The sequence below is a fragment of the Scyliorhinus torazame genome, chromosome 21 (assembly GCF_047496885.1).
Source record: "Scyliorhinus torazame isolate Kashiwa2021f chromosome 21, sScyTor2.1, whole genome shotgun sequence".
In the NCBI taxonomy this organism is placed as follows: Eukaryota; Metazoa; Chordata; class Chondrichthyes; order Carcharhiniformes; family Scyliorhinidae; genus Scyliorhinus; species Scyliorhinus torazame.
Genome location: NC_092727.1, coordinates 42612205 through 42624089, shown reverse-complemented (window position 1 = coordinate 42624089; position 11885 = coordinate 42612205).

The following is an 11885-nucleotide window of genomic DNA, read 5'->3' as shown; positions in this document are numbered from 1 at the left end:
ACGAATAGAGTGCTCCCACGGCACAGGCCTGCCCGCGGATCGGTGGGCTCCGATCGTGGGCCAGGCCATCATGGGGGCACCCCCCAGGGCCAGATCCCACCGCGCCCTCCCAAGGACCCTGGAGGCCGCCGTCGGATCCAGGTCCCACCGGCAAATACCTGTCGTAACATACGCCGGCGGGACCCGCCGAAAACGGAGGCCACTCGGCCCATTGCGGGCCGGAGAATCGCCGGAGGTCCGCTGCTTTGACCATATAGATTGAAAGATTCTGTTCCAATAATTCATCTTCCACACGAATCACCGTTATCCTTTGTACATGCATCACGACAATTATGTTTGCCACCATCCATTCTTTCTCTCCACTGAACTGACAAGCCAAGATCCCGCCTCCGCCAAATTCTTGGCGCAGGAGAATTCGGCAGCCGGCGGGAGGGTCGGAGAATCCCGCCCGTGAATTCCTGCATACGCCTGGGCTGCCATTTGCAAAGATACAAGCTGCAACTTGTCTGTGTCCCAAACCTGGCCATAATTCCCATCATTCCTTGCAGGTGGCCATCTCAGATGGCTACAAGACCAAGGAGAGCAGAGCACAGAAGACAGAACGAGGCGGATCTGTGTCTGACTGACACTTTCCTGGGATCACTTTGAACAATGCAGAAGTCCCTTGAATTTGTGCCGAGAATTATTCTTGAAGGAAATGCCAGGGGCGAAGGTTCTTGTTTAGTTAATGATTTACCCATACCATTGCAGAATGAATGAAGAAGAAAAGTAGTTGCATGCTCATTTATTTTTTAATAAACAAATCTCATTTCAGCCTGCACCAGATTTCATATAATGGTGTTTTCCAAGGTGAAATTACATTAGGCCGAATAGATTTAAAAAATATATATGTTGTAATTTAAGCTTCATTGATTTTTCTTAAAACCAGGCATCATGTCATGGTTGATAATTATTGTACATTTCAGCAAAAAGATTATGCTGAAGGGAATTGATTTCCATACAAAATGCGCATAGCAACCAGTGAAAGCTCCAGATAAAGTCATCGCGGAAACGCTAGGGTGCTGGTTCGAAATTGTATGTTTAATCACATTTCTGGGATTGACATATTGTTGAGCATGATCTAATTTTCTTCATCCATGCAAAGTGGGCACCTCATGCAGATTTGCTTTAAGCCTACATTAACCTGGAAAACGGCCAGATGTGGTTCAATGTTTGTGCAACTGAGCATGCTCCCTCCACATGGTTTCTGCGAATGGCAGAGAAATCATCTATGAAACTGAGGCCTCTCAATACTGCTCCATGAATGGACATTGACAGAGGAACAATGTGTGTGATCCCCGTGGGAGCCAAAAAATCAGAACAACTGAATTCACCAAATGTCCTCAATTGGAAAACCAATGCACAAGAGTTTTTAAATCACTTTTGCTTTAACAAATTAAACATGAATTAATAAGAAAATTGCAATCAATATATATTACAAATTACACGTTAAAAAGTGGATACCACGCAGGTCTATACATGATTCCACTCAGGATGTGTGGCATCCATTTTAGGCACAAAGCCCTTCAAAGCTCTTAACTTCCTCAGGTAGAATTCCAGCTCCTTTTCTGATCCAACAGGAACTCCCACTCAACCTAAGTTCCAAGGACATGGGGCGGGATTTTCCAACTGCATCATGCCTGGCTCTGTGCCAGCTGCGACGAGTGGATCGCGGGAGAGTTCCAAATTCGGCTTTGTGCCAAGCGCCAAACCGATCATGAATCACCAGGTAATGATATTTAAATGAACCATTAGGCTAATTTAAATATACGTGGCCACCTTGACGCCACATTCACCGGCCACACCATCAAGGCCTCAACCGAACGCAGATTAGTACTGGTGTCCACAAGGGGAGATCAGTTGTGATGGCTACCTGGGTGTCTCGGACGCCATTGGAGCCTGCTGGATCATCAGGGTCAGGGCCTGGCAGCACCCTAGCATCCAGGAACCCTGGCAGTGGCCACCATTCACCATAGCAGGGTGCCAGGAGCACTGCTCGAGTGCCAGGATGGCAGTGCCAGGTTACCCACGTGCAATATTCACTCAGCCAAGTGTTGGGACCTGATGCGGCAATGCCCATGAGAGGGGGAGTGAGGGGTTGTATGAAGGGTGGGGGTTGAAGGAGGTATGAAGGGGCCTCAGAAAGGTTGGGGGGGGGGGTGAAATGGAGTGGCCTTGAAGGGAGGTGCCTGAAAGGGGTTTGGAGGGATGTTGATAAAGGGAAGCCCTCAGCAACCCCATTGCTGGATGTCCTCACTTGGATCGAGGGTGTTGATAGTGTCCATGTCAGGGAGGGGTAGGGGCATTACCATATGCGGGGGGGGGATTGTGGGGGACAATTTATTTTTAAAAGTTTGTATTTAGACAAAGTAGAGTAGATAACTGACATGCGGACCTGTGCAGGAATGACACTTCCCTGGGACCACTTCTAACAATGTAAAAGTGCCTTTAACTTGCAGAGAGAATTATTCTTGAAGGAAATATCGGTGGCAGAGGTTCTTGGTTGATTAATGACTGCATTTTGCATTTCTGTTCTGCGAAGGAGGAAAGTTTTCCATTTGAGAGACAGACTGAACAGTCAAAAATATATCCTTTGGTTCCCAGCTGATGTGCATTGTCCTGTTACCGAGCAGACTTGTGTTATAACCTATACTTTGCACAGGCTCCATCAAAGCTGGATGATGTCCGATTCATAGGTTAGCAGAGGCTCAAAGGAAATCTGCATGTGAATCAAGAAAATAGGATTCTCCTCAGCAATATTTGGATCCCAGCAATGTAACTAAACTTACAGAGAAATCAAACCTTCCAGGAGATTGTGGCAACGGAGTAAAAGACTGGGACAATTAGGTCTACTGGAGAAGCCCAAGAGAGAGAAATTCCCCAGACATATTTTGTCAGAGGACTGCATGCAGTGCCCTGAAGAAGAGGAGGAAAGGGCAGCATGGTGGCACAGTGATTAGCACTGCTGTCTCACGGCGCCGAGGTCCCAGGTTCGATCCCGGCCCTGGGTCGCTGTCCGTGTGGAGTTTGCACGTTCTCCCCGTGTTTGCGTGGGTTTCGTCCCCACAACCCAAAGATGTGCAGGGTAGGTGGATTGGCCACACTAAATTGCCCCTTAATTGGAAAAAATTATTGGGTACTCTAAACCTATTTTAAAAAGGGAAAAAAAGAAAAGGAGCACGGATTCTGGACAGTCTAGGGTCTCACCAGGATTAGGCTGGCAAGCCCTGACGAGGAGGGTGAGTGACCCAGATCAACAAGGTGGGGAGAGGGTAAAAGCGGGAGGCAAATACACAGGGTGCCCAAACAGGGGACATCCACCAGCCACCCAGCAAGACCATAATGCCACCTGGTTTCATTTGGTGGATGGACACCTTTGGCCGGAATCTCCCCCACCATGGGAAAAAAATCCCAATGCTGGTGGGCAGGAAACCCTCAAGTGGGCATTAATTGCAGTAAACCTCCCACACAGTCTGCAGGGTCTTCACATCCTTTCGAAAGTGGATGCTTGAGCTGAGTTCTAAACAGTGTTTAGTTTAGACATTTCTGAAGTAAATTGTTTAAAATATAGATTCAGAACAAAAAAAACTATCTTGTTCAGTCATGTAGTGGATGAAGCCTACCTATGAAGCAGAGCTAATTACATAAATGCTCACCATCCAAAAGTCATGTTGACAATGAGGATTTGGCCAGATGGATTGAATATTGGCACCACTGGAGATTCAGTCCACAGGAAATGCAAAAAGAAGGGAACTGGGGCGAAATTCTCCCCCAACGGCGGGATGTCCTCCGACTGGCGCCAAAGCCGGCGCCAATCAGACGGGCATCGCGCCGGCCCAAAGGTGCGGAATGCTCCGCATCTTTGGCGGCCTAGCCCCAACACTGAGGGGCTAGGCCGACGGCGGATGGATTTCCGCCCCGCCAGCTGGCGGAAATGGCGTTTGTTTCCCCGCCAGCTGGCGCGGAAATGCGGCGCATGCGCGGGAGCGTCAGCGGCCGCTGTCAGTTTCCCGGCGCATGCGCGGGAGCGTCAGCGGCCGCTGTCAGTTTCCCGCGCATGCGCAGTGGGGAGAGTCTCTTCCGCCTCCGCCATGGTGGAGGCTATAGCGGAGGCGGAAGGGAAAGAGTGCCCCCACGGCACAGGCCCGCCCGCGGATCGGTGGGCCCCGATCGCGGGCCAGGCCACCGTGGGGGCACCCCCCGAGGTCAGATCGCCCCGCGCCCCCCCCCAGGACCCCGGAGCCCGCCCACGCCGCCTGGTCCCGCCGGTAAATACCAGTTTTGATTTACGTCGGCGGGACAGGCAATTTCTGGGCGGGACTTCGGCCCATTCGGGCCGGAGAATCCAGCGGGGGGTCCCGCCAACCGGCGCGGCCGGATTACCGCCCCCGCCCAATCTCCGGGAGCGGAGACTTCGGCGGGGGCGGGATTCACGGCGGCCAACGGCCATTCTCCGACCCGGCGGGGGTCGGAGAATGACGCCCCAGGTGTCATGCTTGAATTATGAGTGATCACTGTTTATTAAACTTGAAAGCATAGTAAGGTGTATTCCTTTAAGATTTCTCTGTGTTGAACAATTGGAGGATTAAAAATAGTCTCCATTGGTTTTCTCCAAGGTAGCTGTAATTTTTTCAGCAGTTGTATCTCTGTCACGAATAATCATTTTCTGCACTGTTGGAGACATCTTGGCAGATGATCCAAGAGGATTAGACAGCGGTGAGTACTTATCACAACTGCAATCTTGATAGACTAGACTTCTAACAATTTGAGGATGTGATTTTTCAAAACATTGCTTCTGAATAAATTCTGAAGTTGAAACCACAAAAGAAAACTTTAGAAAATGATCCCCATGGAGATGGTTAGCTTTTAAGAAGAGATTAATTTTCCAGTGATGGAAATGCTCAAAGGACAAATTTTCAAATTTCACGATTTTTACTGTAACAAACAAACTAAAATTAACAAGACTAAACAATATTTAACATGCAAATACTACACAAACTAAAGAAAAGGTACTTTTGCATGGTTTGCTCGCATACCTTTTTTAAAACTTCATGCCACACTTATGGCAGATATGTAACATTGAAGATTAATTTCCAAGTTAGAACCATAGAACAATAGAAAAATTACAGCACAGAAGGAGGCCTTCCAGCCCATCTTGTCCATGCCAGCCCAAGGGCATCCAGGTACCCTTTCTAATCCCACCTTCCTGCACCTGGTCCATAGCTTAGAGCACTTAAGGTGCAGATCCAGGTACTTTTAAAAAAGAGTTTAGGGTCTCTGCCTCCACCACCGACTTGGACAGCAAATTCCAGACTCCCAGTACCCTCTGCATAAATAGTTTCTTCCTCATGTCCCCTCCACACCTCTGCCACTTATCTTGAATCCATGTCCCCTGGTCATAGAATTCTCCAGCAAGAGACACAATTTTATCCTGTCCACTCTACCTCTTCCCTTCATAATTGTGTACACCTTAATTAAGTCACCCCTTCTTTGTTCCAAGGAAAATAACCCCTACTTATCCAATCTATCCTCATAGCTATTTTTTGAGCCCTTGCAATTTTCTTGTAAACCTCTTCTCCACTCTCTCCAGAGCAATTGCATCCTTCCTGTAATATCGTGACCAGAATTGCACACAATACTCCAGTTGTGGCCTCACCAGTGTTTTATATAATTCCAACATTATATCCTTACTTTTATATTCTGTACCTCTGCCAATGAAGGAGAGCATTCCATATGCTTTCTTTACAACCTTGTCTATTTGGATTGCTGCCTTTAAGGACCTGTGTACTTGTACACCAAGATCTCTCACTTCATCTAGCCCTCTTATATTCCATTTATTGTGTACTCCCTATAATTGTTTGACCTCCCTAAATGCATGATGCCACATTATCACCCACTCCACCTACCAATCTATATAATTTTGGAGATTATAGCTATTCTCTATGCTGTCCACCACTCCGCCAATCTTTGTGCGGTCTGCAGATTTCCCTGCCAACACTGTCGACCCCGCTGAAATGTCATGCTCCAATGAGCATTATGGGCTGCAGTCAATCAGGCTTCTGCCCTTCACTTGGGATGAACTTTAGAGAGGTGCCAGCCAATCTGATTGCCCTATAGTCCTTGCAGCACCAGAAGCTGCAGTGATCACGACTGGGACTCCACGGAATCTAAGTACTGGGATTCCAGGAAAAGGTTAACTTTGGAGGTCTCAGGATGGGGAGGACAGGTGATTACTGGACATTTAAGGGGGCAGGGATGCCTGATTATAATAGATAGATTATCATAGAATTTACAGTGCAGAAGGAGGCCATTTGGCCCATCGAGTCTGCACCGGCTCTTGGAAAGAGCACCCTACCCAAGGTCAATACCTCCACCCTTTCCCCATAACCCAGTAACCCCACCCAACACTAAGGGCAATTTTGGACAAAAAGGGCAATTTATCTTCACCAATCCACCTAACCTGCACATCTTTGGACTGTGGGAGGAAACCGGAGCACCCGGAGGAAACCCACGCATACACGGGGAGGTTGTGCAGACTCCGCACAGACAGTGACCCAAGCCGGAATCAAACCTGGGACCCTGGAGCTGTGAAGTAATTGTGCTGTCCACAATGCTACCATGCTAATGTTAAAAGTGGGCTGCTGAGGGACCCCCCACCACCCACCAAATACCCACCCCCCCGTGTAAAATTGCAGAGTCAGAACGGGCAGGAACTCAGCAGGAATCCCACACAGAGATAAGTTCGTCCAGGAATCCTATTAGACTAGGAACATGAAAACAGTCCCATTCTGCCCTTCAGAGCAGTCGCTGCTTCAGTATCTTTCCACCCTTTTTTCCAAAAAGAAAGTAGGATTCTACTGGAGACTGCTCCACAGGTGACTCTCATTACCCATCCAGGTGAACATTTTCCCCTGATCCTAAGTAGTGATTAGAGTCATAAAGTAATTTACGGTACAGATAGAGGCCATTCAGCCCATTGCCTCCAGGCTGGCACTTTGTAAATGAGTCAGTCCAATTCCCCCCTTCTATCACCAGAGTCCCGCAGGTTTATATCTTCCAAGCCTCCATCTAATTACCTTGTGAAATCATTTATACTTCCTCCTTCCACAACTCTCATGGGCTGTGACTTCCAGAGTCAGGAAGGCCAAAAGGGGTCACGTAAAGTCATTGGCAAATAAGGTTAAGGAAAATCCCAAGGCTTTTTACATGTACATAAAAAGCAAGAGAGTTGCCAGGGAAAGGGTTGGCCCACTGAAGGATAGGTGAGGGAATCTATGTGTGGAGCCAGAGGAAATGGGTGAGGTACTAAATGAATACTTTGCATCAGTATTCAGCAAAGAGAAGGAATTGGTGGATGTTGAGTCTGGAGAAGGGTGTGTAGATAGTTTGGGTCACATTGAGATCCAAAAAACGAGGTGTTGGGCGTCTTAAAAAATATTAAGGTAGGTATGTCCCCAGGGCCTAATGGGATCTACCCCAGAATACTGAAGGAGGCTAGAGAGGAAATTGCTGAGGCCTTGACAGAAATCTTTGGATCCTCACTGTCTTCAGGTGATGTCCCGGAGGACTGGAGAATAGCCAATGTTGTTCCTTTGTTCAAGAGGGTAGCAAGGATAATCCAGATGTTGTGTTATGTACTCTGGGAGAACACAGGCTGCAACTCGATGCAACTTTGACCAAAAAATACTCCAGACTTTGAAGTAAGTTCAATGTGATTTATTGAACCATTAGCACAGTTCTCTATGAGCTCGACTCTCCTGCTAATCTTGCTATAGTAACTCAGTCTAACTAACCAGTCTGCTCTAAGCCACATGGTGGGTGTGATGCTTCTGATCTGCCCCTATCCTACTCTCTAAGTGTCGCCTGTGGAAAAGAGACAGAGCATGTGTGCCCTGTCCTTATATATGGGTTGTGTAATGCCCCCTTGTGGTAGTGTCACCTCTGGGTGTCTTGACTGCCCATTGGTCGTGTCCTATTCTATGTGTTCATTAGCTATATGTCCGCATGTCATGACGTCTCTGGTGCTCTCTCTAGTGTTTACTTAGTCATACTGTATTTACATTAACCCCTTGTGTATTTACAGTGATGCATATCACCACATCCCCCTTTTATTATGTTACATATTTTCTGTACAGTGTTAAAGAAAAATTTAACAAAAACAGGTAAATAAGTGATGACATGTACAAGTTATGATGACTGTGATGACGATACAAGATCAAAGAATAGTTATGATGACACTGAGGATTATACAATACCAAATAATAGTTTGAGTCCAAAGTTCATGAATTTACACGGTCGAGTGTCTTTCTTGTGCTGTTATGGAAGTGTCGGTGTTGATGCTGTCATTCCCTTGTGAACGCCGTCAGTGTCCTGGTGTTTACGTAACCAAGAAGTCATCAGGAGGTGTTCAAATGGTCAAATCACTTCATTGTCTGAGATGGACTCTTTTTTTTCTGCTTGTGGTGGCAATTCTTGATGATATCTTTCCAGAAACTGGTTTGCTTGTCCGTAGCGTAGCAAACGTAAATTGGTAAGATGCGTTGACATGCCATGGTATGTTTGCACTCACGCCATTGTTCTGAGCTGAGCAGTAACATTGTCCTTCATGGGCAGAGTTGTACCATGTCGTACCAGTTGTTGTTCTATTGTTGTTGTCATTGTTGTTATTGACGTGCTTGTTGTTGAGTTTGTTGCCTCTGGTACGCTTCTTGTTCTGTTTGTTGCGCTCAATGACCACACCGAGTGGAGAATTTGAGTCCTTCACAAAGTTACTTGTGTCAGTGTCCTTTGTGGCATCTGCTGTTTCATTGAGCTTGCCGTCTCTGATTCCTCGGCGCTCCCCGTCTGGAGTCATGTCTGGTTCACTTGAATCATCTTTGGTTTGTCGATGCTCCCCGTCTGGAGCCCTTTCTGGTTCACCTGAATCACCTTTGGTTTCTTGATGCTCCCCGTCTGGAGTCATTTCAGGTTTTGTGGAGGGGCTCGAGTAGATGAGGTTTGAATTAACGTGGTGTCACTGGAGTCACTAGTAGCCTCACTTTGATTGTCGAGTGCCTCTGTACTTACTAGCTGAGATCTGTCAGTCTCGCTAAGATATCGCACATCTTGTATGGGAATTGTGGAGCCTTTGTCACTTGTCACACATACACTGAGTAGACCTTCTGTGTTTTCTTGTTGGTTAGATGAGCTGGGTAGACTGTAAGAGTCTTCCTCTGGTGGCTCGAATAATCTGGGTAGACTGTCATAGTCTTTTTGTTGTTCACCTGAGCGTGGTAGACAGTCATAGTCATCTTGCTGTGCACTTGAGCGTGGCAGACTTGCATCGTCTGCTGCTGGTTGCTCTGATAAGTTTGCTAGACTTTCATGGTCTTGTTCATGCAAGGACTGCGCTCTGGTGTCTTGTGTTGCTTCCATCGTGGAGTCTGTCAATGAGCTCGCTGTGGAGGCTTGTACCGCTCTCTGTCTCTTGGAGTCAGGCCGCAGTAGAATCCTGTACTCATGGGTCAGGATGTCGTCTATGCTGGGCTGAGGATCCTCAAATCTGAAGAACTCGTCCATGACTGTGTCAGATGCTTCAATGTACAACACAGCTCGTTGCCGTTCGGATTTGGTACTGAGGTCCAATGATGAAATCATCGTCTGAGTCGTAGTCTTCAAAGACTAAATCATCTCTTAGGGCGGTGCTAACTTCTTGTTGCAGGGCTCGGCAGAGGTTACTTTCAGCTACTGGTCGAAGTTCAGGCATTGTGCTGTCGTTCCAGGTGAAAGAATTGTGTTTTCTGGCTTTAAATTTTTTTTCACTATTTTCGGACATTTCCCCTTTAAGTGGGCGTGGTCCGGGGCCTCTGATGTCATGTCGCTTGTGACGTAGAGCGTAGGAATGGATTGCGCATGCGCATGATCGCTGTTCCTTCACTGTGCCCTCTTTTCGCAACTGCGCATGCGCAGCTTCTCGCAAAACACTGTTTCGCTGGTTCACGTCTCCTCAGGAACTGCGCATGTGCGGCTCCTTGCGCAAGATGGCTGCCAATCAAAATTGCCGTTTGCTTCTGTTGCAAGCCTACCTTTGCCTCGTGGTGCGTATAGGTGCCAATTTTACCGATTTCTGTTGTGTTCACCTCGCAGTAGTTTTCAAACTTGTCCAGGACTGTCTGGAAGTCTCTCTTGTCCTGCCCTTTGGAGTACTTGAAGGAGTTGAAGCTTTCAGCCACAATGGTGAATAGAAGATCTATCTTCTCAGCATTGGCCATGCCATCTAGGTCGAATGCTACCATGTAAATCTCAAATCTCTGCTTGAATGCACGCCAGTTGACACTGAGGTTGCTGTGGTACCTGAGCTGCTGAGGAACCGGAATCTCGATTATCTTGCATGGGTGCTGTTGCTGGTAGTCACGGATCTTGCTGAGTTGAACTATATAGATTCAACAGGCACTACTGGTACCATGTTGTGTTATGTACTCTGGGATAACACAGGCTGTAACTCGATGCAGCTTTGACCAAAAGATATAAAGTAAGTTCAATGAGATTTATTGAACCATTAGCACAGTTCTCTATGAGTTTGACTCTCCTGCTAATCTTGCTATAGTAGCTCAGTCCAACTAACCCAGTCTGCTCTAAGCCACATGGTGGGTGTGATGCTTCTGATCTGCCCCTGTCCTACTCTCTAAGTGCCGCCTGTGGAAAAGAGACAGAGCATGTGTGCCCTGTCCTTATATATGGGTTGCGTAATGCCCCCTTGTGGTAGTGTCACCTCTGGGTGTCTTGACTGCCCATTGGTCATGTCCTATTCTATGTGTTCATTCGCTGTATGTCTGCATGTCATGATGTCTCTGGTGCTCCATCTAGTGTTTACTTAGTTGTAGTGTATTTACATTAACACCTTGTGTATTTACAGTGATGCATATCTCCTCACCAGGGAACTACAGGCCGATGAGCGTTACGTCAGCGGTAGCAAAATTACTGGAGAGAATTCTTCGAGACAGGATCTACTCCCATTTGAAGCAAATGGACGTATTGGCACGAAGGAGCACGGTTTTGTGAAGGGGAGGTCGTGTCTCACTAACTTCGAGGAGGTCACAAAGATGATTGATGCAGGCAGGGCAGTGGATGTTGTCTATATGGACTTCAGTAAGGCCTTTGACAAGGTCCCTCATGGCAGACTGGTACAAAAGGTGAAGTCACATGGGATCAGGGGTGAGCTGGCAAGATGGATACAGAACTGGCTAGGTTATAGAAGGCAGAGAGTAGCAATGAAAGGGCACGTTTCTGTTTGGAGGATGAATAGTGGTGTTCCGCAGGGATCAGTGCTGGGACCGTTGCTGTTTGTAGTATATATAAATTATCTGGCGGAAAATGTAACTGGTCTGATTAGTAAGTTTGCAGACGACACAAAGGTTGGTGGAATTGCGGATAGCGATGAGGACTGTCAGAGGATACAGCAGGATTTAGATTGTTTGGAGACTTAGGTGGAGAGATGGCAGATGGAGTTTAATCCAGACAAATGTGAGATAATGCATTTTGGAAGGTCTAATGTAGGTAGGGAATATACAGTGAATGGTAGAATCCTCAAGAGTATTGACAGTCAGAGAGATCTAGGAGTACAGGTCCACAGGTCACTGAAAGGGGAAACACAGGTGGAGAAGGCAGTCAAAAAGGCAAAAGGCATGCTTGCCTTCATTGGCTGGGGCATTGAGTATAAAAATTGGCAAGTCATGTTGCAGCTATATAGAACCTTAGTTAGGCCACTCTTGGAGTATCGTGTTCAATTCTGGTCGCCACACTACCAGGAGGCTTTAGAGAGGCCCTCCCTGGGCCCATGCACCATTGTCTTTATAATCTCTCCCAGC